This window comes from Trachypithecus francoisi, unplaced genomic scaffold (assembly GCF_009764315.1).
Source record: "Trachypithecus francoisi isolate TF-2019V2 unplaced genomic scaffold, Tfra_2.0 Lachesis_group5, whole genome shotgun sequence".
NCBI classification, from domain to species: Eukaryota; Metazoa; Chordata; class Mammalia; order Primates; family Cercopithecidae; genus Trachypithecus; species Trachypithecus francoisi.
The window spans coordinates 81,316,619-81,339,483 of NW_022681470.1; the positions used below are offsets into that span (position 1 = coordinate 81,316,619).

A 22,865-nucleotide genomic window follows, 5' to 3' on the forward strand; every position below is an offset into this window, starting at 1 on the left:
CTGCACCGAAGAGAACATTCTTCAGGGGTTAAAGGTGGAGGGTGTCCAGGTTCTTAGTGTCTTGAACAAAGAATTGGACAAAACGCACAAAGCAAGGAAGGAATGGAGGAATTATTGAAAATGAATGTATACTCCGCAGTGCAGGAGTGGGCCTGAGCATAGGGTTCAAAAGGCCCTGTTACAGAATTTTTGGGAGTTTAAATACCCCCTACAAAATTCCATTGGTAACTTTGGGTACGCCCTATGTAAATAGAGAGGATGAAGTAAAGTTACAGTCATTTACAGCGTACACCCTATGGAGAGGATATTTTCTGTTACAGGGTAAGTGTGAATTGGCCTAATGTTCCCTGCTTCCAGACCCTATTTTCCTGCCTCACAGGAAGGCAGAACAATGACTCAGATGATATACAAAGTCATAGTGAGTACCCAGTGACTAACATGATGTCTCGGGGTGTCCTGCGAGACAGGTGAAGCCCTCCCTACCTATAGTACTCAGAAATCAGGGAGTTAGCATTGTGTAACTGTTAGCTGAAAGCAGGCCACCAATCTCCAGGCCATGGCCCTTGGACGGACTGGCTTTTTGGCGTAGATGGTACTGGTGAGAAGAAAGTAAACTCTGAGATTTGAATAGAAAGGGTACTAGACAGATCTAAGCACATTAGTGATCACATTGAACCAGGCATTGGAACCAGCTCACAGACTCCTCTAGTCTAGAAGCAAGGGTGAATTGGAGGCAGTCCTAGAATGTTGATTTACATGGTCAAGTGCCTCTCTATGAGGTCAGGATTGGTCCTACAGATCAAAGCTCCAGGCCACACACGTTAAGGACCCTCAGCCCAGGGAGGTGGCTTTAATCTTGGTTCTCCAGTGTCAGGAAGAGACCCTTCAGTCTTGGGGTAAGCATTTTCTGAGCACTTAGTATGTGCCAGTCTCTGGACTATAATGGAGAATAGTCCCTGCCTTCAAGACTCATTGGACCATCAGTTTGGATTCACTGAAGCAGGATTCTTTACAGCACTTCTGATGCAATTGTCATGGACTGGAGACCAGCCTCCATACAGGACCTGCAGGTACGGTTTGTTATGCCCTGCATGGTGAAATACAAATCCAGTAGAGGTAAATGAACAAGTCTGAGGGGAACAGTTTGAAGATCTTATATACTGCCCCACTACAGTGTTTTTAAAGGTTAGGTAATGTCACTGAAAATAGAAAGAGGAAAGGTACATCCAGAAGGTGGAATAATAACCCGCCAAAGACATCCACATTCTAATCCCCGGGATCTGACGGAGTGAAAGCAACTTTGCAGATGTGATTAAATTAAGGGCCTTGAGGTGGGGAGATTGTCGTGCATTATCTGGACGGGCCCAATCCATTCACAGGGTTCTTTTCATCAGAGAACCTTTCTTGTCCAAGTTCATAGTCAGAGGGAGATGTGACTACAGAAGAATGGTTGGAGATGTGCAACATTGTGGGCTTTACAGAGGGAGGAAGGAGACATGAGCCAAGGAAATCTGGCAGCCTCTAGAAGCTAGAAAAGGCAAGGAAACAGATTCTCCCTTAAAGCTTCCAGAAAGGGACACAGCCCTGTAACACTTTCATTTTAGCCCAACCAGGCGTTTGTCCCACTAGTGATCTCCAGAACTGTGAGATAAGTGTGTGTTGTTTTAAGCCATTAGGCTTGCTTGTGATTACTTGTTATAGCAGTGATAAGAAACTGATACATTAGCGCTTTTTTTTTTTTTTTTGACAGATTCTCACTCTGTCGCCCAGGCTGGGGTACAGAGGCATGACCTCAGCTCACTGCAACCTCCGATGTCTGGGTTCAAGCAATTCTCCTGCCTCAGTCTCACAAGTTGCTGGGACCACAGGCATGCACCATCATGCCTGGCTAATTTTTGTATTTTTAGTAGAGATGAGGTTTCACCATGTTGGCCAGGCTGGTCTTGACATGCTGACCTCAGGTGATCTGCCTACCTCAGCCTTCCAAAGTGTTGGGATTACAGGCATGAGCTACCAAGCCAGCTGGCTTATTTTATGATGCTAAAAAGATTGGGTACTATCTATTCTCTAATACTTGCTAAATCTTCATCTATTATAGCAGAAAATAAATTGATAGTGTCCAAAAAGGATAAATTTTAAAATAACAGCTTAAACATATTCTTTATATGTGGAGGTAAATTATCAAAAGAAATGCTCAAGAGAAGTGAAAGTGGGTGCCTCTGCAGAGTGAGACTAAAAGATGGGGCAGGAATCTGCTGTTTTTGTACTACTAACGCAATGTTTAAGAATCAGAAAACACTAAAACTTTGACTTAAGAAATGCTAAAACAATGTAATTAGACCTGTGTTTTCTTTCATATAAGCAGGCATTGTCTAGAACTGTACTGTTCTATATAGTTAGCCACTAGCTATATGTGACTTTTACATTTCATGTTAAAATTAACTAAAATTGGCTGGGCATGGTGGCTCACACCTGTAATCCCAGCATTTTGGGAGGCCGAGGTGGGTAGATAACCTGAGGTCTGGAGCTCAAGACCAGCCTGGCCAACATGGTGAAACCCTGTCTCTACTAAAAATACAAAAATTAGTCAGGCATGGTGGCACATGACTGTAGTCCCACCCAGCTACTTGGGAGGCTGAGACGGGAGAATCGCTTGAACCTGGGAGGTGGTGGTTGCAATAAGCTGAGACTGTACCACCACACTCCAGCCAGGGCGACAGAGTGAGACTCTGTCTCAAAAAAAAAAAAAAAAAAAAAAACTAAACTTAAATTAAACTAAATTAAAAGTTCAGTCCCTTGTTCACACTAGCCACATTTTGTGTGCCAGAGTATTGGATTCATAGATTAAGAATCCATCAGAACATTCTATTAGGCTATGCTGGTCTAGATTCTTTTGTTCTCTGCCCTGCACAGCCCTGAAGCCATTTGGGTTTGTAACTATTGCCTAGTGGCAAGATAGGTCTACAGATGCGAGTGAATGGGAGGCTGCAGGCCAGTTAAAGGAGTTACATCTGACAGTTAGGATTAATGGAAAGCAAGATTAGAAAAGGAACAGACCAGCTCAGTTCCAGTTATCTAGGACTACATACCAAACCACCTCAAAACGTATCTGTTGTACCATAACCATTTTATTTGACCCTCAGCTGGAACATCTAAGGATGGTCTCTCTGTGTGACCTGGGCTTCTTCATCACATTGTGCCTGGGTCCAAGAGATAGGAAGTGGAAGCTGCCAGGTTCTGAAGACCTGGACCTGGAGACTGGCACTGTTCACTTCCGCTATATTTCATTGGCCAAGTAGGCACAGAATCCAGATTCAAGGAAAGGGGACATAGACCCCACTTCTCAATGAGAAGAGCATCACAGAATTTGGGGGCCATGTTTTAAAACCACCAAAGCTCAGAACTCCTCTTCTTCCTTATCAATGCCTACTTTTCAAGGAAATATTTTTTTTTTCTACAAAACAAATTTTACAAAACCTTATGAAGACACAGTCTTTACGACTTGCATGCCTTTGCTATTCTAAAACTATAAAGTACCTTACTACATGTCAAACACTGTGTAGACTATTACTCTTTCAAGTAATGACATAAAGGAGGAAACAGAAATGCAGTATCAAGAAAGTTTTTTTTTCTTTTTCTTTTCCTTTTACATTTTTTTACATTTTTCCCTAAAAATTTCACTGAAGTGAGAAAGCTTCTTTTTTAGATGGGAGATAACTTGAACATGTTTATAGGCAGGAGAAAAAGGGTGTTGCCAAAGTAGAAAAAGATTCTAAGTGTTAGCAGAGAAGGAAGGAATTGGCTAAAGAGTACTAGGGAAGGTGGAGCTGATTTCCGATTAATGTTTTTTAAAAAGGCTGGGTGTGGTGGCTCATGCCTGTAATCCCAGCACTTTGGGAGGCTGAGGTGTGTGAAATGCTTGAGTACAAGAATTCAAGACCAGCCTGGGCAACATGGGGAAAACTGTCTCTACTAAAAATACAAAAATTAGCCAGGTATGGTAGTGTGTGCCTATAATCCCAGCTACTTGGGAGGCTGAGGCAGGAGAATCACTTGAATCCAGGAGGCGGAGGTTGCAGAGAGCCAAGATCGCGCCACTGCACTCCAGCCTGGGTGACAGAGTGAGACTCTATCTCAAAAAATAAAGTAAAATAATTTAAAAATGTAAAAAAGAGTACCAGGGAAGGAATTTACATCAGGCCACAGGGGGCCACTCATCCTTTGTCCCTTCCAGAAATTTTTACATTTTCCTTTTATCGAGTCTGTGTCTTTCTCCTTATGAACATTAAAAAGCTCATTTGCACAGAACACTGTGTGGCCCACTGAGAATCCAATTCTAAAGGTGTCATAGCCTTCAATTCCATTATTTCTACCACTACCTTGCCCCACTTAGAAGAGGGTGTGCATGTCAGTGTTAAATGCTGCTCCTTCAATGGTTCTTCTAAGAAGCAAAGAAACAGGCTGCTGCAATGGGATCTCTGAGCAATTCTGATTTGCTGGGAATTGCAAAAGTTTTCTTTTACTCAGTGTTCTTGAGGTTTTGCTTCCATCTTCGAGAAATGAACCTTTTACTACTCCAAATTCTTCACCTAGAGAGAACTCAGAAGTCCACAGACACAAAAATGGCATTTATTAAACATTTAAATCACCTGTAGGGTAATTATCAGATAAGTACAGTATAAGGTTGCATGCATTATTATAATCACGATGCTTGACATTTTCTTTTTTTTTTTTTTTTGAAACGGAGTCTCGCTCTGTCGCCCAGGCTGGAGTGCAGTGGCGCGATCTCGGCTCACTGCAAGCTCCGCCTCCCGGGTTCACGCCATTCTCCTGCCTCAGCCTCCCAAGTAGCTGGGACTACAGGCGCCCACCACCGAGCCCGGCTAATTTTTTTGTATTTTTAGTAGAGACGGGGTTTCACCGTGTTAGCCAGGATGGTCTCGATCTCCTGACCTCGTGATCCACCCACCTCGGCCTCCCAAAGTTCTGGGATTACAGGCGTGAGCCACCGCGCCCGTCCGACATTTTCATAAAGCCATTTTATTCTGCAATTTAAAAGAAATGATTCGCAATAAATCTTTTTTTTTTTTTTTTTTGAGACAAGAGTCTCACTCTGTCGCCCAGGTTGGAGTGCAGTGGCACTATCTTGACTCACTGCAAGTTCCACCTCATGGGTTCACACCGTTCTCCTGCCTCAGCCTCCCTGAGTAGCTGGGACTACAGGTGCCAGCCACCTGGCCTGGCTAACTTTTTTTTTTTTTTTTGTATTTTTAGTAGAGACAGAGCTTCACCATGTTAGCCAGGATGGTCTCGATCTCCTGACCTCATGATCTGCCTGTCTCAGCCTCCCAAAGTGCTAGGATTACAGGCATGAGCCACCACGCCCGGCCCAATAAAGCATTTTTATGGAATATTGTCAGTGAATGAGCTTAGGAAGGTTTTTAAATGAGTCATATGATTTTCTAAAACTACTAAGTTCCTACTTTCCAATTTGATAAATACATCTGACATTTATAAGTGTAACATCTAGTTACCTAGGGAGAACAAAATCCAAAAACCATGTGAAATCAGAGGGGCAAGGCTGTGACTCCTATCATGCATTCATCATGCTCCTCTCAGGTGTCTCCTGCCAGCTCTCAGATTACAGCTGTACACAGCTCACAGGTAATAAACTCAGGCTATTCCAGCTTTCTGACTTCATTTTCATTCAAATCTCAACAAATATTTACAAAGCACTTATTATATAGTAACACTGCACAGGAGGCCAGTCAAATATGAGGAAGACAGTGGTAAATCTGTAAGATGGAGCAAGAACTGCAACTAAAGAATCAAAGAGGATATGTCTTCTAAATCCAGACATGTGAGAAAGAAAATAGAAAAACTCTTATTAGGGGTAGGAGCCAGGGAGCTTACATGAGCAGAAATGGGCAACCCAAGAACAGAATAGAATAAAGAAACCATGTTAAGATAGTGAATTCTGAGCCAAATCTTTTCTTTCTTTCTCTCTCTCTCTCTTTTTTTTTTTTTTTTTTTTTTTTTTTTGGAGCTCCTGATCGCTGGTTGGAGAGCCAAATCTTTGAAAGAGTACTCCTGCAGAGGTTCCACTGGGCACCTGCTAGGGAAACAATGGGAGGGATGAAAACAGAGAAGGAAAAGAAAGCAGATCCAGGGTTCCCACCTCCCTGGGTGAACCCGACTATCCATGCCCACATTAGACAAAAGGAGACGAAAAGATGTTTTCCTGGGCTCCTGGTTTGTGTTATTTGAGGCCTTCCTTTTTCAAACAATCTAATGTATCAGGTATCTGATTCAAGAGGCACATTCCTTGACATTCATAGTTAATTTATGGACGTATGGCTGCTAATATTTGTTGGCTGTTACAAAACTTTATCCGCAGCTCATAAAGATTTCTTAGTTGTGAGCAATAGTGATTTAAATCTTTTTGTAGGGCAGGTTTGTTTTTCAGTTTAATTTTTGCAAGATTATTACAGTAATAGAACTTTGGCACTTTTACTAAGGGAAGGGAATCTTGAAGGATTTCAAAGCCAACTGTGTTTTCTAGTAAGCTCAGACACCCAAAACCCTAGGAAAGAGGCTCAGAAAACGTGAGATGTAAGGTGAGGTTTGGCATAGAGTTTGAATGAGGAATGGCAAAGGCTGGCATCTTCATCCCAAAGTACCCACTGGCACACAGCATTTGCTAAGTAATTTACCAAGACAACAGGGGTAGCTTCCTTGGCTTTTTATTTATAAAAGCATGCTAGACACATCTCAGAACAGTGACTGGGAAGTCTGTCTGTTGTTGTTGTTGTTACTGTTATTATTATTATTTATCACTCCTTTGACAATCGTGAGATTTTTTGAACTCTGATAATGTGCCATGCAGAAGACAAACTGAGAGGCTGGGAACAGTGACTCATGCCTGTAATCCCAGAACTTTGGGAGGCTGAGGTCAGGAGTTCAAGACCAGCCTGGGCAGCATAGTGAGACTTCCATCTCTACTAAAAATACAAAAATTAGCCAGGTGCAGTGGCAGGCGCCTGTAATCCCAGCTACTCAGGAGGCTGAGGCATGAGAATCGCTTGAACCCAGGAAGTGGAGGTTGCAGTGAGCCAAGATTGCACCGCTGCACTGTAGCCTGGGTCACATCTCAAAAGAAAAAGAAAAAGAAAAACAAAGAAGGCAAACTAAGATAAAAAGGAAAGAAGAGACTTTTCAGAAAATCTGTTTTTTAAGCTCTTGATTCATAAAGTACAAAATGATCCTGGTCAAGCAATTACTTCAGAAGCCTAACCCTAAAGAAAAGCGTATCACCTTCTGTAAGAACAGATTGCCAAAGTAAACAGTAATTATGTTCTGACTGCCTAGAAAGGCCCCACCTGTCACCTTTCTGGCAGGAGAGTGAAGGGAAGTAAAAGGTGAAAGTGTACAAGGAAGTTGCAACCTAAGTGAACCACGAAACCATCCCCACGGGGGGGTGGTTTGATATATGAAAATTCCTGGCAGTTGATATATGAAAATTCCATTGCTATTTGGTCATTTTTAAGAATAATTTTCTTAACTGTTTTTACTTAAATTTTTTCAAAATCAGTTATAAACTTTCCTTATGGGCCCGGCACCATGGCTTATGCCTATAATCCCAGCACTTTGGGAGGCCAAGGCAGGAGGATTGTGTGAGCTCAGGAGTTTGAGACTAGCCTGGGTAATATAGTAAGACCTCTGTCTCTACAAAATAAAAATAAAATAATTAGCTGGCATCAAGGCACACACCTACAGTCCCAGCAACTTGGGAGGCCAAGGCAGGAGAATTGCTTGAACCCAGGAAGTTGAAGTTGCAGTGAGCCATGATCATGCCACTACACTCCAGGTTGGGCAACAGAGCGAGACCTTGTCTCAAAAAAAACAACAAAAACAAAACTTTTCTCACGAAAAATTCCCTGAAATATAAAAATGTATTCCAAGGCCGGGCGCAGTGGTTCATGCCTGTAATCCCAGCACTTCTGGAGGCCAAGGCAGCTGAATCGCTTGAGGTCAGGAGTTTGAGACCAACCTGGCCAGTACGGTGAAACCTCGTCTCTACTAAAAATACAACAATTAGCTGGGCGTGGTGGTGGGCACCTGTAATACCAGCTACTCAGGAGGCTCAGGCAGAAGAATTACTTGAACCCAGGAGGTGGAGGTTGCAGTGAGTCAAGATTGTGCCACTGTACTCCAGCCTGGGCCACAGAGTGAGACTCTGTCTCAAAAAAAAAAAAAAAAAATTACTCCAAGGAACAGCGCACACACCTCACAAATCACCATCAGCTTTACATTTTAGATTGTGATCATATGGAGCAGACAAAGGCTGAGGGCTCTACTGGAACTCGTTTTTCATCTGTAGAAACCACTATCTGGATAAATCTTTACCCGGAGAAGAAGCGTCATCTTTGTCCCAAAAGCCAGATGGTCTAACAGTATACCAGGGCGCTCTGTACCTCAGTTTCCTCATCTGTAATTGCCTTACGCAGTTGTATGAATGCCCTAGTACTGTTTCTTTTTTTAACTTTTTTTTCTTGCCTCAGGAATTTTGCACCTAGTACTGGTTTTAAAAGTGTACTACCAATATTAAGATGAGATCCAAAGGAAAATTTGAGTGGAGCTTGAGCATTGCAACCCGTAGTTTCCCCCTTTAAGAATTTTTTTTTTTCTTGAGATGGAGTCTCACTCTGTCGCCCAGGCTGAAGTGCGGTGGCATGATATCAGCTCACTGCAACCTCCATCTCCCAGGTTCAAGTGATTATCCTGCCTTAGCCTCCCAAGTAGCTGGGATTACAGGCATGCACTACCACATCTGGCTAATTTTTGTATTTTTTTAGTAGAGACAAGGTTTCACCACATTGGCCAGGCTGGTCTCAAACTCCTGGCCTCAAGTGATCTGCATGCCTCAGACTCCCAAAGTGCTGGGATTATAGGCATGAGCCACTGCACCCGACCCCCCTTTAAGAATTAATTTCCCTATTGAATCTTTTAAAACAAAAAAGGCTCTGTAGATTATCACTGGGTTTAATCCTTTCTAGAAGCAAGAAACACCAGGGTGAATTTAGCTGAGACCCAATTCTTAAGTACTTGCCTACATGTCTAGGATAGTTATGAGTGTTTTCCCGAGAATCTTCAAGCAAAGAAATTCAGTTTCCTGAAATAGTACAGGTTTCAAGTAAAACTACTACATAGGAGAGTTAAATTAAATAACCTCTAAAAGTTTTTTCCAACCATGGCTTTTATTTTTAATTGTCATATGCTTCTCCCTCTCTCTCATTTCAAAGGTAATCAGGAAGTCTCCTAGGATAAGGTTATTATATTCAAGTCCTGCCAAAAAATGTAAGAAAAGAAGCTCCTATTTGAGTGGACCGAAAAGAACAATTATACCTCCTAAAAATAAAATGAGCCTAAGCTAAGAAAATGAAAAGGTTTCTAAAGAAGAAGGTCAGTACTTCTTTTTTGGTCTCCTTTCATCACGGTGTGATTTACTTTAATAGTACCCTGTCAAACTAGATGATTCAGTGGCCTCATCATAGCTTACAGAGCATTTCATCTGTGGTCACTCATCCTGCCTATGAAGAAATTGACATGTAGTCACTACAGAGAAACACTGCTCACCAATTTTTATTCACCACCATAACCTCCTGATCCTTGCCTAATCAAACAGAGAGATACTATCCTGCTTTTACCTACACAGAAAAAGATAGAAGATAAAATAATGTTGGGGGTTGTGGCTCATTGATGGTCAGATATGAAAAGCTGCTGCAAATTTTGTCCCATCAGTTCCTAAAACTGCAACATGAAAATGCATCATCATAACTACCCTTTACCTATCTCCCAAGAGTGAAATTGTTTTCCCCAATGAAAGTTTAAGGAAATGAAGTAATTGGTGTTTGGGGCAGGAATATTATGAGTATTACCATACAGTTTTTTCCTTAAATGGTTAATTAGAAGGAAGTGTGGCATTCTTAGAGCTATTTTTTAATTAAGCCAGCAGACTCTACCAAGAATCTGATCCCCTCTCTAAGCAGATAATTACGGCGACAAGTGACTTTCAAGTTTATGCCCACGTACTCCTAGATTTCTGATGTGTGCCAGGAGGTTACCATTCCAGTGTTCTGAGTGCTGGCCTCTGGGCCTGACCCCCTGTCTGCCTGGATTTGGAAATTTGCCTTCCCTTAGCTTGTGACTTGCCCCCCTAGATTCCAGCCTGTCCTTGACCTCTGGCAACAGTAAACTCGTTAACACTTGCTCTGCATGCATAAATCCTTGCCTTCTGCCCAATTCTTAATTCTGATTTTTGGACTTCTGGACCAGGCTAATCCTTATAGTCTGGGGAGAAAGAAACCATTGTGAGACTGAAATAGCTAAGCCCAGAGTTTATGATTAATGAGGACAGACAGTTCAAGGAGTCATTAACCATACAAATGTTCACAAATGATTTGCCATAAGGCCTTAGATTTTGCATATTGTATATATGAGGTTCATATATTACAGCCAGTGTCAGGACACTAACAAGTGAAAGACTTTTCAAACCCAGGTCAGGGAACACAAGGCATAGCTCTCAAAACGCACCTCAGATCATAGGGCAAAAATATGCAGACGTATGTAGTCACTGTTGCTGAGTTGACAGTGTCACCCGTGCCCTGAGGACAAGTTTGGTATCTATTTAAGACCTGAGCATTGAGAGGCTGCAAGAGGTGCACAAATTCTGGGAAAGTCTTCATCCTTTCAAATACAAATGCACAGTATGTAAAATTACACATTTTTTTTGAGGAAACTCTCATTATAAATGTTCAAATATGGTAGGGGCTATAAAATAACAAATGGAGTTTGGACTATAAAAGGCTGGCGTGGAAGACCAAAAGGAATGCACAGTGGAGAATTAGAAGACTTGGTTGGAGAACTTGCTCAGGCACTGATCAGCTGGCTCTCAATTTCTCTGTAAAAAAAAAAAAAAAATTGAGGAATATGCTTCTAAATCACATTTATAGCCCTTCCTGATCTGAATGATTATTTGACCTTGACATAGAATAATAGGACTGGAAAGGACCTTAGTTACTTAATTCAACCACTAATCCTTCAGGGACAGAGACAATAGCATCTCCTGGGCCAGCCTATGCCCTTTCCAAAGAGCTCTTATCAGAAGAAAGGTCTTTTTTATCTTGAACTGGCACCTTTCTCTCTGTATTTTCTACCGTTCGTTCAAATTCTGGTCTCCCGGAAAACATAATCCAAATTTAATCCTTAACCCACATGACAGCTTTTCACATTCCCCTCTCAAATTCTGTCTCAAGCAAAGCACCGTTAGTTGCTTCACACATTCCTCATATGCTGAGGTTTTTTTATTTTGTTTTGTTTGAGACAGGGTCTCACTCTGTTGCCCAGGCTGGAGTGCAATGGTATGACCTCAGCTCACTGCAACCTCTGCCTCCTGGGTTCAAGCGATTCTCCTGTCTCAGCCTCCCAAGAAGCTGGAATTACAGGCATCCACCACCACGCTTGGCTAATTTTTTGTATTTTTAGTAGAGACAAGGTTTCACCATCTTGGCCAGGCTGGTTTCGAACTCCTGACCTCAAGTGATCGACCCGCCTCAGCCTCCCAAAGTGCTGGGATTACAGGTGTGAGCCATCACGTCTGGCCCATATGCTGAGGCTTTAAACCCTATCTCCAACCACTCACTTTTTTTTTTAGAGATGGAGTCTCATTATGTTGCCCAGGCTGGACTCCTAAATTCAAGGGACCCTCCTGCCTCAGCCTCCTGGAGTAGCTGAGAATATAAATGCACACCGCCATGCCACACCCCACCCACTCACTTCTGTCTGTTTCTGTTATTTGCTGTCATTGTCCTTCTTAAAGTATGGGGTAGGGGACATCAGAGCATCCAGAAGCAAATACTAAGGCGAGAGGGAGTATCATCTTCTCTCCCCTGTTCTGAGTATTATTCTTCATTAATGTGGCCCACTTATGAATTAGCATTTGAAGAACAGTCATATCACATCATTGAATTACTGCATGTTTATCTTACAGTTTTTTCCACATGTGGACATTAAGCAACACCTCTTCTATTCTGGGTTGTTTAATCAGGATTTTAATTCCAAGTATAAAACCTTACAGTTTTTATCCAACCCTGTTGGATTTCATCTTATTAATGTTGTGAAAGATTCTATAAGAAAAGTCCAAGGCAAAAAGGAATCAGTAATGGATCTTCAAGGAAAAAGAAATAGGAAATAGTCCCAGAAATGCAAGGAGTTAACTAGGAAGCCTAGCTGAGGGACTACTAAATTAAAAGGGCAGATGGAACCCTGTGTTTATTTTTGCTTCCTCCTAAAACCCCAATGAATCAACATAACAGGATTCTTTCTAAGGCACAAACTCACAAAGAAGGATAGAAAAGTCATAACAGCGATAAAATTTTGGAATTTGAAAAGCTGATGACCAAGTGGTAACTAACTAGCACATCTGAGAAAGCAGTTCTTAATCTAGAAATGAGGAAAGCCAAAAAGCAATTTAATATTCACCCCTGAAGTTCTAAAAGGCTCAAGAATTGGTGGTACGAGGTTCTACTAGAAGTGAGGGGGAAGGAGGGCTAAAAGCAGATTGATTGGATGAAGGGTGTTTTAAGAACACATAGGATCCCTGGAGCTTCTTCTCCACCTCATCTTAGGAGGCATATTATCTGGACAATAAGGCACTATTGAAGGTTGGCATACTGTTTCCAGGAAATTAAAGGGAGTATACTCAGCTCAGTCTTTTTTTTTTTTTTTCTTTTCTTTTCTTTCCTTCTCTTCTGACAGGTTCTCACTCCATCAACCAGGCTGGAGTACAGTGGTACAATCTGAGCTCCTCTGCCTCCCCAGTTCAAGCCATCTTCCCATTTCAACCTCCTGAGTGGCTGGGACCACAAGTGCACACCACCATGCCTGACAAATTTTTTGTATTTTTAGTAGAGACAAGGTTTCACCATCTTGGCCAGGCTGGTTTCGAACTCCTGACCTCAAGTGATCGACCCGCCTCAGCCTCCCAAAGTGCTGGGATTACAGGTGTGAGCCATCACGTCTGGCCCATATGCTGAGGCTTTAAACCCTATCTCCAACCACTCACTTTTTTTTTTAGAGATGGAGTCTCATTATGTTGCCCAGGCTGGACTCCTAAATTCAAGGGACCCTCCTGCCTCAGCCTCCTGGAGTAGCTGAGAATATAAATGCACACCGCCATTCCACACCCCACCCACTCACTTCTGTCTGTTTCTGTTATTTGCTGTCATTGTCCTTCTTAAAGTATGGGGTAGGGGACATCAGAGCATCCAGAAGCAAATACTAAGGCGAGAGGGAGTATCATCTTCTCTCCCCTGTTCTGAGTATTATTCTTCATTAATGTGGCCCACTTATGAATTAGCATTTGAAGAACAGTCATATCACATCATTGAATTACTGCATGTTTATCTTACAGTTTTTTCCACATGTGGACATTAAGCAACACCTCTTCTATTCTGGGTTGTTTAATCAGGATTTTAATTCCAAGTATAAAACCTTACAGTTTTTATCCAACCCTGTTGGATTTCATCTTATTAATGTTGTGAAAGATTCTATAAGAAAAGTCCAAGGCAAAAAGGAATCAGTAATGGATCTTCAAGGAAAAAGAAATAGGAAATAGTCCCAGAAATGCAAGGAGTTAACTAGGAAGCCTAGCTGAGGGACTACTAAATTAAAAGGGCAGATGGAACCCTGTGTTTATTTTTGCTTCCTCCTAAAACCCCAATGAATCAACATAACAGGATTCTTTCTAAGGCACAAACTCACAAAGAAGGATAGAAAAGTCATAACAGCGATAAAATTTTGGAATTTGAAAAGCTGATGACCAAGTGGTAACTAACTAGCACATCTGAGAAAGCAGTTCTTAATCTAGAAATGAGGAAAGCCAAAAAGCAATTTAATATTCACCCCTGAAGTTCTAAAAGGCTCAAGAATTGGTGGTACGAGGTTCTACTAGAAGTGAGGGGGAAGGAGGGCTAAAAGCAGATTGATTGGATGAAGGGTGTTTTAAGAACACATAGGATCCCTGGAGCTTCTTCTCCACCTCATCTTAGGAGGCATATTATCTGGACAATAAGGCACTATTGAAGGTTGGCATACTGTTTCCAGGAAATTAAAGGGAGTATACTCAGCTCAGTCTTTTTTTTTTTTTTTTTTCTTTTCTTTTCTTTCCTTCTCTTCTGACAGGTTCTCACTCCATCAACCAGGCTGGAGTACAGTGGTACAATCTGAGCTCCTCTGCCTCCCCAGTTCAAGCCATCTTCCCATTTCAACCTCCTGAGTGGCTGGGACCACAAGTGCACACCACCATGCCTGACAAATTTTTTGTATTTTTGTTGTTGTTGTTGAGATAAGGTCTCACTATGTTGCCCAGTCTGGTCTCAAACTCCTGGGCTCAAGCAATCCACCCACCTTTGTCTCCCAAAGTACTGTGATTGCAGGCATGAGTCACCATGCCTGGCCAGCTCAGCATTTTTTTTTTTTTAACAAACAAAATATTAAAGCATCTTCTCTACAGAATCCAACCAGTCCAAGAGGAAATACCAAAGAATTTCAACTTTAAGAGTTCCTCGATGACATTCTTCCCTTCTATGGTACTGGTCCATGGCCTGTTAAGAACTGGGCTGCACTGTAGGAGGTGAGCAGCAGGCCAGCGAATGTTACTGCCTGAGCTCCACCTCTTGTCAGATCAGCAGGAGCATTAGATTCTCATAGAGGTGTGAACCCTATTGTGAACTGCACATGTGAGGGATCTAGGTTGTGTGCTCCTTATGAGAATCTAATGTCGGATGATCTGAGGTGGAACAGTTTCATCCGGAAACCATCCCCCATCCCCAGATCATCATACAGTGAAGCCCACAAATAAGCCCCACCCACATGCTCAGATCTTTCAAACAGCTTGCAAGAGTGCCTCTCTTGAATATAAGTAGCTATCTAAGATTCACCAAGCATCTGAGGCAAACCTCCAGTATGATAAACAGACCACAACAAACAGAACAAAACACCCAACTTGGAGGAAACAGACTGCAGAGAAAATAAGACATCACAAAACTGTAATTAATAACCTTAGAAAGATAAGAAGATATTACATTCAAGAAATAAGGATATTTAGAGATTTGCAGAAATGAAAATCTCAGTGAAAGATTTGAAAGATGCCGTTGAAGAAATTTCCCAGAAAGTGGAGCAAAATGACAAAAAGATGGGAAATAGGAATGTAGAGATTTAAGGAAAATAAAAAGGTCATTCGAGAATATCTAGCACTTGAATAACAAGAATTCTATAAGACAAAAGTACCAAACTTTCTTAGCACCAGGGACCAGTTTTGTGGAAGACAATTTTTCCACGGACAGGGATTGGGGTTGGGGGATGGTTTCAGGGTGAAACTGTTCTGTCTCAGATCATCAGAAATTAAATTCTCATAAGGAGCACACAACCTAGATCCCTCACATGGGCAGTTCATAATAAGGTTCACACCTCTATGAGAATTTAATGCTCCTGCTGATTTGACAAGAGGTGGAGCTCAGGGAATAATGCTCACTTGCCCGCTACTCACCTCCTACTGTGCAGCCCAGTTCCTAACAGGCACGGACTGGTACCAGGCCATGAACCAGTACCAGTCCACAGTCCAGGGATTTGGGAACCCCTGCTCTAAGAGAAGAATTGGGAAAAAAAAATGAAAGAGAGGAAATTATGGAAGACATCATTCAAGAAAATTTATCAGAACTGAAAGGCATAAGTTTTCAGATAGAAAAGGCCCATCTAATCCCAGCACAACATGTGAAAATAGAACCACAGAAAAAAACACATGTACATGACATTTAAGAACACTGGGGTTTATAAAAGATTTCAGAAAAGAAAACAGGCCATATATAAAGAGTCAAGAGTCAAAATGTCTAGAATCCAGAAGAAAATGGAGCAGTGCTTTCAAAATTCTGAGGAAAAATTATTTGCAGCCCAAAATTCACATATCAATTAAGCATAAGGGCAAAACGAAGACATCTTCAGACATGAACTATCTAAAAATTACCTCCTATATACAGTTTCTTAGGAAGGTACTGAAGGATGTATACCACCCAAACAAAGGAAATAATGAAAGGAGAGAAAGATATTGATTGAGACTTCAGAAGTTTGGGCTTACCAGATACAAAATATAGGCATTTAAAGGAATAAAACCTACAAAATTAACAAAGGTACAAAGTTTACATATCTGCATATGGTGGAAAAGCAACAACTTTCTCACAAGAGGAAAAATGGGGAAACATAATTTCATTAACTGCCTAAGCACAGAACCAAATCTTTCATTGGCTTGTAATACCATAGCTCTAGGGTTACTCAGAAATAGAATGATGGCATGTTCCTATGGGTTCCTTGAGGAGTTCATTCTTTCATGTAATTAGTTTGCTTACTTATTTGTTTGAGTGTGCATTTAGAACCTGTCTTAGTCTAAATCCGATTTAAAGTAACGTACTACTATAGTATCTTCGGAGAGAAATTGAACAATCTGTGTGGTTTTCTTTACCCTCATTAAAAGAGATTTCTACTGACTGGCGAAAAAGATTATCTAAGTAGGAAAGTAGTACAATATTCTCGTATGCCAAAATAACATTAAGAAATTATCTGCATCAAAACAATGCCATTCAGCCGGGTACGGTGGCTCATGCCTGTAATCCCAGCACTTTGGGAGGTCGAGACGGGCAGATCACCTGAAGTCAGGAGTTCGAAACCACCTTGGCCAACGTGGTAAAATCCCATCTCTACTAAAAATACAAAAATTAGCTGGGCATGCTGGCACATGCCTGTAATCCCAGCTACTTGGGAGGCTGAGGCAGGAGAATCTCTTGTACCCGGGAGGCGGAGGTTGCAATGAGCTGAGATCACACCACTGCACTCCAGCCTGGGCAACAAAGCGAGACTCTGTTTCAAAAAACAAAAGAAGGAAAGAAAAAATGACATTCAAAATATGCATTTTGAAGCAATATTTTGCAGATGAAAGAATATTATACACTATATAAATACTTAGGGGAAGTCAGATTATTATTTTTGTAAGCTACAGAGATGAAGGTGATACTGTCAAAGATACCTTTTTAGTATAATGACATGTGAAACTTTGTGATGAGAGCTATTTATTGCAAGAGTTTAGAATGTGGTCATAAAATAACCCACTAATGGCAAACTATAGATATGTCAAAAAGACATTATTTTTTACTAGAAAAAAAAAAGGTGAGCCCTTTCTAGCCTGTTAAGGGTATTGATGGCTTTTTGGCAGAACTTTATTATTGTGAATCTCTTTCACTTGAAAAGCATATTTCCAACATTTGTCACCTTGACTCCTTGGGGAGATTATTACACTGATGGATTCTTAAGCTTGCTTTACAGGATATAAAAATGTAGAGGATTAAACCATTTTTCCTTGGTCACTGCTAAGGGGACAGGCTAGGAACCATGAACTTAGATGGCGGCAGCCCTTTGCTGCCACCTCAAATTTCAAGCTTCAGTGACATTTCAGAAAGCCTAGGAGGCTTTTAAATGTAAGTGGAAAGAGAAATAGGTTTTGGCATTCCTAAGCCTATAGGAGGTCCTTCTAGATTCTAATAGAAATCTCAGCTTCAATTTTCAATATTTTGGTTTTGTTCAAAACTAATGCTACACATATTTCCACTAACCATTAGTATAAGTAAGGTTTGGTGGAGAGTAAGCAGTCTCCACCAGCTTGTACTGGCGGAAATGGACCTGAAGAGGATCGTTCATCCAGTCCATGAATATTTACAGAGCAACAGTTGTGTAGTGCCCTCCTAATTCCAGCATAACCAAGGCCCAGCTGTTAAGGAGCCTTCAAGGCCAGTGGGGAAATAAGATAATCACATACACAAAATGAAATAAGAACATAGGGCTGTGCATTCTTAAATGATAAATGAATGGGGCAGGCATTAAGTAGCCATCAACTGGTTCTTCCCTTCCCTTCCCTTCCCTTCCCTTCCCTTCCCTCCCCTCCCCTCCCCTCCCCTCCCCTCCCCTCCCCTCCCCTTCCCTTCCCTTCCCTTCTCTTCTCTTTTCTTTTCTTTTTCCGAGACAGAGTCTGGCTCTTGTTGCCCAGGCCTGGAGTGCAACGGCATGATCTTGGCTCACTGCAAACTCTGCCTCCTGAATTCAAGTGATTCTCCTGCCTCAGCCTCCCGAGTAGTTGGGACCATGCCTGGCTAATGTTTGTATTTTTAGTAGAGACGGGATTTCACCATGTTGGCTAGGCTGGTCTCGAACTCCCACTTTTCTATTTTTTTTTTTTTTTTTGAGACAGGGTCTCGTTCTGACACACAGGCTGGAATGCAATGCCACTATCATGGCTCACTGCAGCCTCGACCTCTCAGGCTCAAGCAATCCTCCTGCCTCAGCCTCCTGACTATCTGGGACTACAGGTGCACCCCAACATGCCCAGAATTTTTTTTTTTTTTTTTTTTCTGTAGAGAAGGGATTTCCCTATGTTGCCAAGGCTGAGCCACTAACTTTCTGAGAAGGGAGGTATCACTAGAGGATAGAGAGGCATCATTACTCAATGGAGCCCAGCTTCTTGTATTCAAATCTTGGCTCAGCCATTTGCCAGCCCTATGACCTGAAGCAAGTTACTTTACCTACCTCTACCTTGGTTTCTGATCTGTAAAGAGCCGAGGTAAGGGTGGGGATAATGTAGAAGCAAAAACTGACACTTTCCATTGTCTGCAATACAATCAAACGTCTTACATTCCACAGTCAGGAAAAAAAAAAAAAAAAAAAAGAACACTTTGAATATGAGACAAACCAAAATAAGTCACCCTGTCTCATTCTGACCCCCAAATAAAATCTTGAAAACCTCCTACAAACTCCTTTAAAAAATATATCTCTTGGCCGGGCACTGTGGCTCACGCCTGTAATCCCAGCACTTTGGGAGGCCGAGGCCAGCGGATCACAAGGTCAGCAGATCGAGACCATCCTGGCGAACACGGTGAAACCCCATCTCTACTAAAAATACAAAAAATTAGCCTGGCGTGGTGGCGGGCGCCTGTAGTCCCAGCTACTCGGGAGGCTGAGGCAGGAGAATGGCGTGAGCTCGGGAGGCAGAGCTTGCAGTGAGCCCAGATTGCGCCACTGCACTCTAGCCTGGGCGACAGAGCCAGACTCCCTCTCAAAAAAAAAAAAAAAATGTATCTCTTGTTTTTGCTATGTTGGTATCTGAAGACGTGTCCTGACTTTCATGAATATGATCATGTGAGAAAGTTGTTGCTTTTCCACCATAAGCAGATATGTAAACTTTGTACCTTTGTTAATTTTGTAGGTTTTAGTCCTTTAAATACCTGTATTTTGTATATGGTAAGCCCGAACTTCTGAAGTCTCACTCTGTCACATTCGTTGCAAGTAAACGTTCTTTTTCACTTTTTCTTTTTCTTTTCTTTTTATTTTTCTTTTCTTTTTTTTTGAGATGGAGTCTCGCTCTTGTTGCCCAGGCTGGAGAGCAATGGCGTGATCTTGGCTCACTGCAATCTCCGCCTCCCGGGTTCAAGCGATTCTCCTGCCTCAGCCTCCTGAGTAACTGGGATTACAGGCGCCCACACCCGACTAATTTTTGTATTTTTAGTAGAGATGGGATTTTGCCATGTTGGCCAGGCTGGTCTTGAACTCCTGACCTCAGGTGATCTGACTGCCTCGGCCTCCCAAAGTGCTGGGATTACAGATGTGAGCCACCGTGCCCAGCCTTTTCTCTCCTTTTCTAAATGCTTCTGCCTCTGAGTCTTGCTTTAAGTTATGATAGTACCTACCTCCTAAAGCTATTGTAAGGATTGAATGAGTAAACATTTATAAAACACACAGCACAGTGCAAGGCTTTTGTTAAATAATAAAGTGGAAGCCGGGCGCAGTGACTCACGCCTGTAATCCCAGCGCTTTGGGAGGCCAAGGTAGGCAGATCACTTGAGGTCAGGAGTTCAAAACCATCATGACCAACATGGTGAAACTCTGTCTCTACTAAAAATACAAAAAAATTAGCCGGGCGTGGTGACAGGCGCTTGTAATCCCAGCTACTCTCAAGGCTGAGGCAGGAGAATCGCTTGAACCTGGGAGGCGGAGGGTGCGGCGAGCCAACGTTATCGTCACGCCGCTGCACTCCAGTCTGGGTGACAGAGCAAGACTCCGTCTCAAAATAATAATAATAATAATAATAAAGTGGAGAGAATGAGAAGGCTTCCCAGAGAAGAGTAGACTTTACTTGGTCCAGAAAAATGCATAAGATTTAGATGGGATGAGGGAATGGTGTGAGGACAAGGATGTGACAGCATGACTAAGGAACACTAAGTAACCTCGTTGGAATGGAACAAAGGACTCACTTTAAGTGCGATGAGAGAGATACCATTGATGGGAGTTTCCAGTTTTGAATTACACATTGAAGGGCTTGTTCTTGTTGGTGAAGATAATAGGGAGTCAGTGACATATTTGTACTGAGTGACATGACTTGGCCACAACTCTGCTGTAAGCAGAGTTTTCTTCCACAAATGCCTCTGGAAGCCAGAGCTTCCAGAAATTTAACTTTATTTTGCATGCTGCCTGCTGCCTTTGCTGAAAATGAAGCACAGCACTGCTTCCTGCCTACTCCCTCCAACCTCCATAATGTCAGTGACTGCTGTTTCCTGCAATCTGTTAAGAGGCCACAATTGAAGTTATTTTGTAAACTAATTAGAGAAGCCACAATTAGCTTCTTGCTTATGTTCTAGCAGCATTTTTTTTTCTGCCCATTGTATTTGAGGTCAAACCACTTCAGCTCATGATACAATTTCTCTTAGCACATTGAGTGCTGTGCAACCTTCACTGAGAACTAGTTCCAGAACTCTACAGCCACTGATCACAACACTAACCAAGAAGAGAAATTCATTTATGGACCAGTCTGGAGAGTATTGCTAATTCTCTGTAAAGTACTGGTGTGAAGCTTGCTTTTGTTTTGCTTCTTCACTTTGTTTTCTAGCATCTGAAATTCTATACTTCCTTTTTGATTTTCTAATTTTTAACAAAAATCGACCAGAGGTGGTACCTCACACCTGTAATCTCAGCACTTTGGAATGCTGAGGTGGGAGGATCATTAGAGATCAGGAGTTTGAGACCATCCTGGGCAACATAGCAAGACCTTGTCTCCACTAAAAATTAATAAAATACAAAAACAATAAATTTAAAAATTCAATGCAACAGAAGACAAAGAGCCTTTCACAATTTTCTGCCAGTCAAAATATTTGCCTGCCAAAATCTTTGACTCTACCCGAATCTTCTAACCCTTGGTGTTTTTCTGTCTCTGCAACGGAGTCCAGAAGCTCTATGGGTGTGTTTCAGGGAATGTAACTATTCACCTGTAGCAATTCCAATTTACTTGGTAGCTAGATTAAATCATTTAGTCAGCATGGTATTGGGAAAAGAGCACTGGGTTCTTGTCCTGACCATGATACTCGCACATTGCATGTTCTCAAACAATACACTTACATTCACTAAGCCTGATTTTTCTCATCTGTAAAACAAGAGGGTTGAACTAGACTAGACAGCACCTAACATCCTTTCCACTATTAAAATTCTACAATCCCTGATCTCATGTGTATTAATTAATCAAGATTCCCTAAGTCAAGTCATCACACTCTGGGATACACTCATTGTGATAGAAAGCTTCTGACATAGCTCCCAATGTTCCATGACTCCTGATGTTCATTCCCATATGTAATCCCCTGTCCTTCAGTGTGGGTTGGACCTGGCAACTTACTTCCAATCAGTAGAATACAGCAAACGTAATGTGATGTCATTTTCATGATTAAGTACAATACTGCAATGCCAACTGATACTAATCTGATGCTAACCACCTGGGGTTAGAGCAGACTCCGCAGATGTAAGGGCACAGTCCCCAACAAGACTGCCTGCATGTCAGGCACCAGCTACAAGTTTAGGGGTCCCCAGGCCACCGTCACTTTTAAACAATGAGCTACAAGTTTGGGGAGATTTCACTCCTCCCACCAACAGGTTCAATAATTTACTAGAGCAGCTCACAGAATTCAGGCAAGTGCTACACTTACAATTACAATTTTGTTATAAAGGATACAAATCAGAACCAGCCAAATGAAGAGACACACAGAGCAAGTTCAGGAAGGGTCCCAGAGTTCCCACGTCTGCTGTCTGTGGTATCAGGACACATCACCTTCCTGGTACATCAATGTGTTCACCAGCCAGGAAGTATACCCAAACTTCAGTGTCCAGAGTTTTTTATTGGCATTCCATTATGTAGGCATGATTAACTGAATCACTGGTCATGTGATGTGATTAAACTCAATCTCCAACCTTCTCTGTTCCCTGGGATTTATGCCAAAAGTTTCAACCCTCTAATCACATAGTTGGCTGTGCTGGAATGGCCAATCCCTATGCTGAAACTATATGAGGACCCATCATGAGTTATCTCATTAGCATAAATTGAGGTGTAGTTGAGGGGCCCACCATGAGTAACAAAGACATTCCTAGAACTCTGGAAATTCCAAGGATTTAGAGGTTTTAACCTCCCAGGAACCAGGAGCAAAGACTAGACTAACTTTTTATTAAACAACATTAGGTCCCAAAATATTGTGACTTTTGTCTTGCTAGTAGAAAAACTCTTTAACTGGCTTTGGTGAAGCAAATGGCAAGGTATTGAGGGAAGCCTCAGTCAGTGATGCTGGAGAAACTGAATCTCATCAACTGTGTGAGTGAGGTTGGGAGTATATCCTTCCCCAGCAGAGCCTTCAGATGAGGCCCTTGTAAGTGAAAAATAAAATGCTAAGCACCCCAAC

At 41.9% G+C, this 22,865-nt stretch overlaps 1 long non-coding RNA gene across 1 annotated transcript; it reads right to left on the bottom strand.

Annotated features, from left to right (window-relative positions):
- Positions 1–10,455: 10,455 nt before the first annotated feature.
- LOC117075001 lies at positions 10,456–22,279 on the bottom strand. Its single transcript, XR_004433809.1, has 2 exons — positions 22,122–22,279; positions 10,456–10,960 (listed from the first exon to the last, which is right to left on the bottom strand). It is a non-coding gene; the product is annotated as an uncharacterized LOC117075001 (long non-coding RNA).
- Between the last annotated feature and the right edge of the window lie 586 nt (positions 22,280–22,865).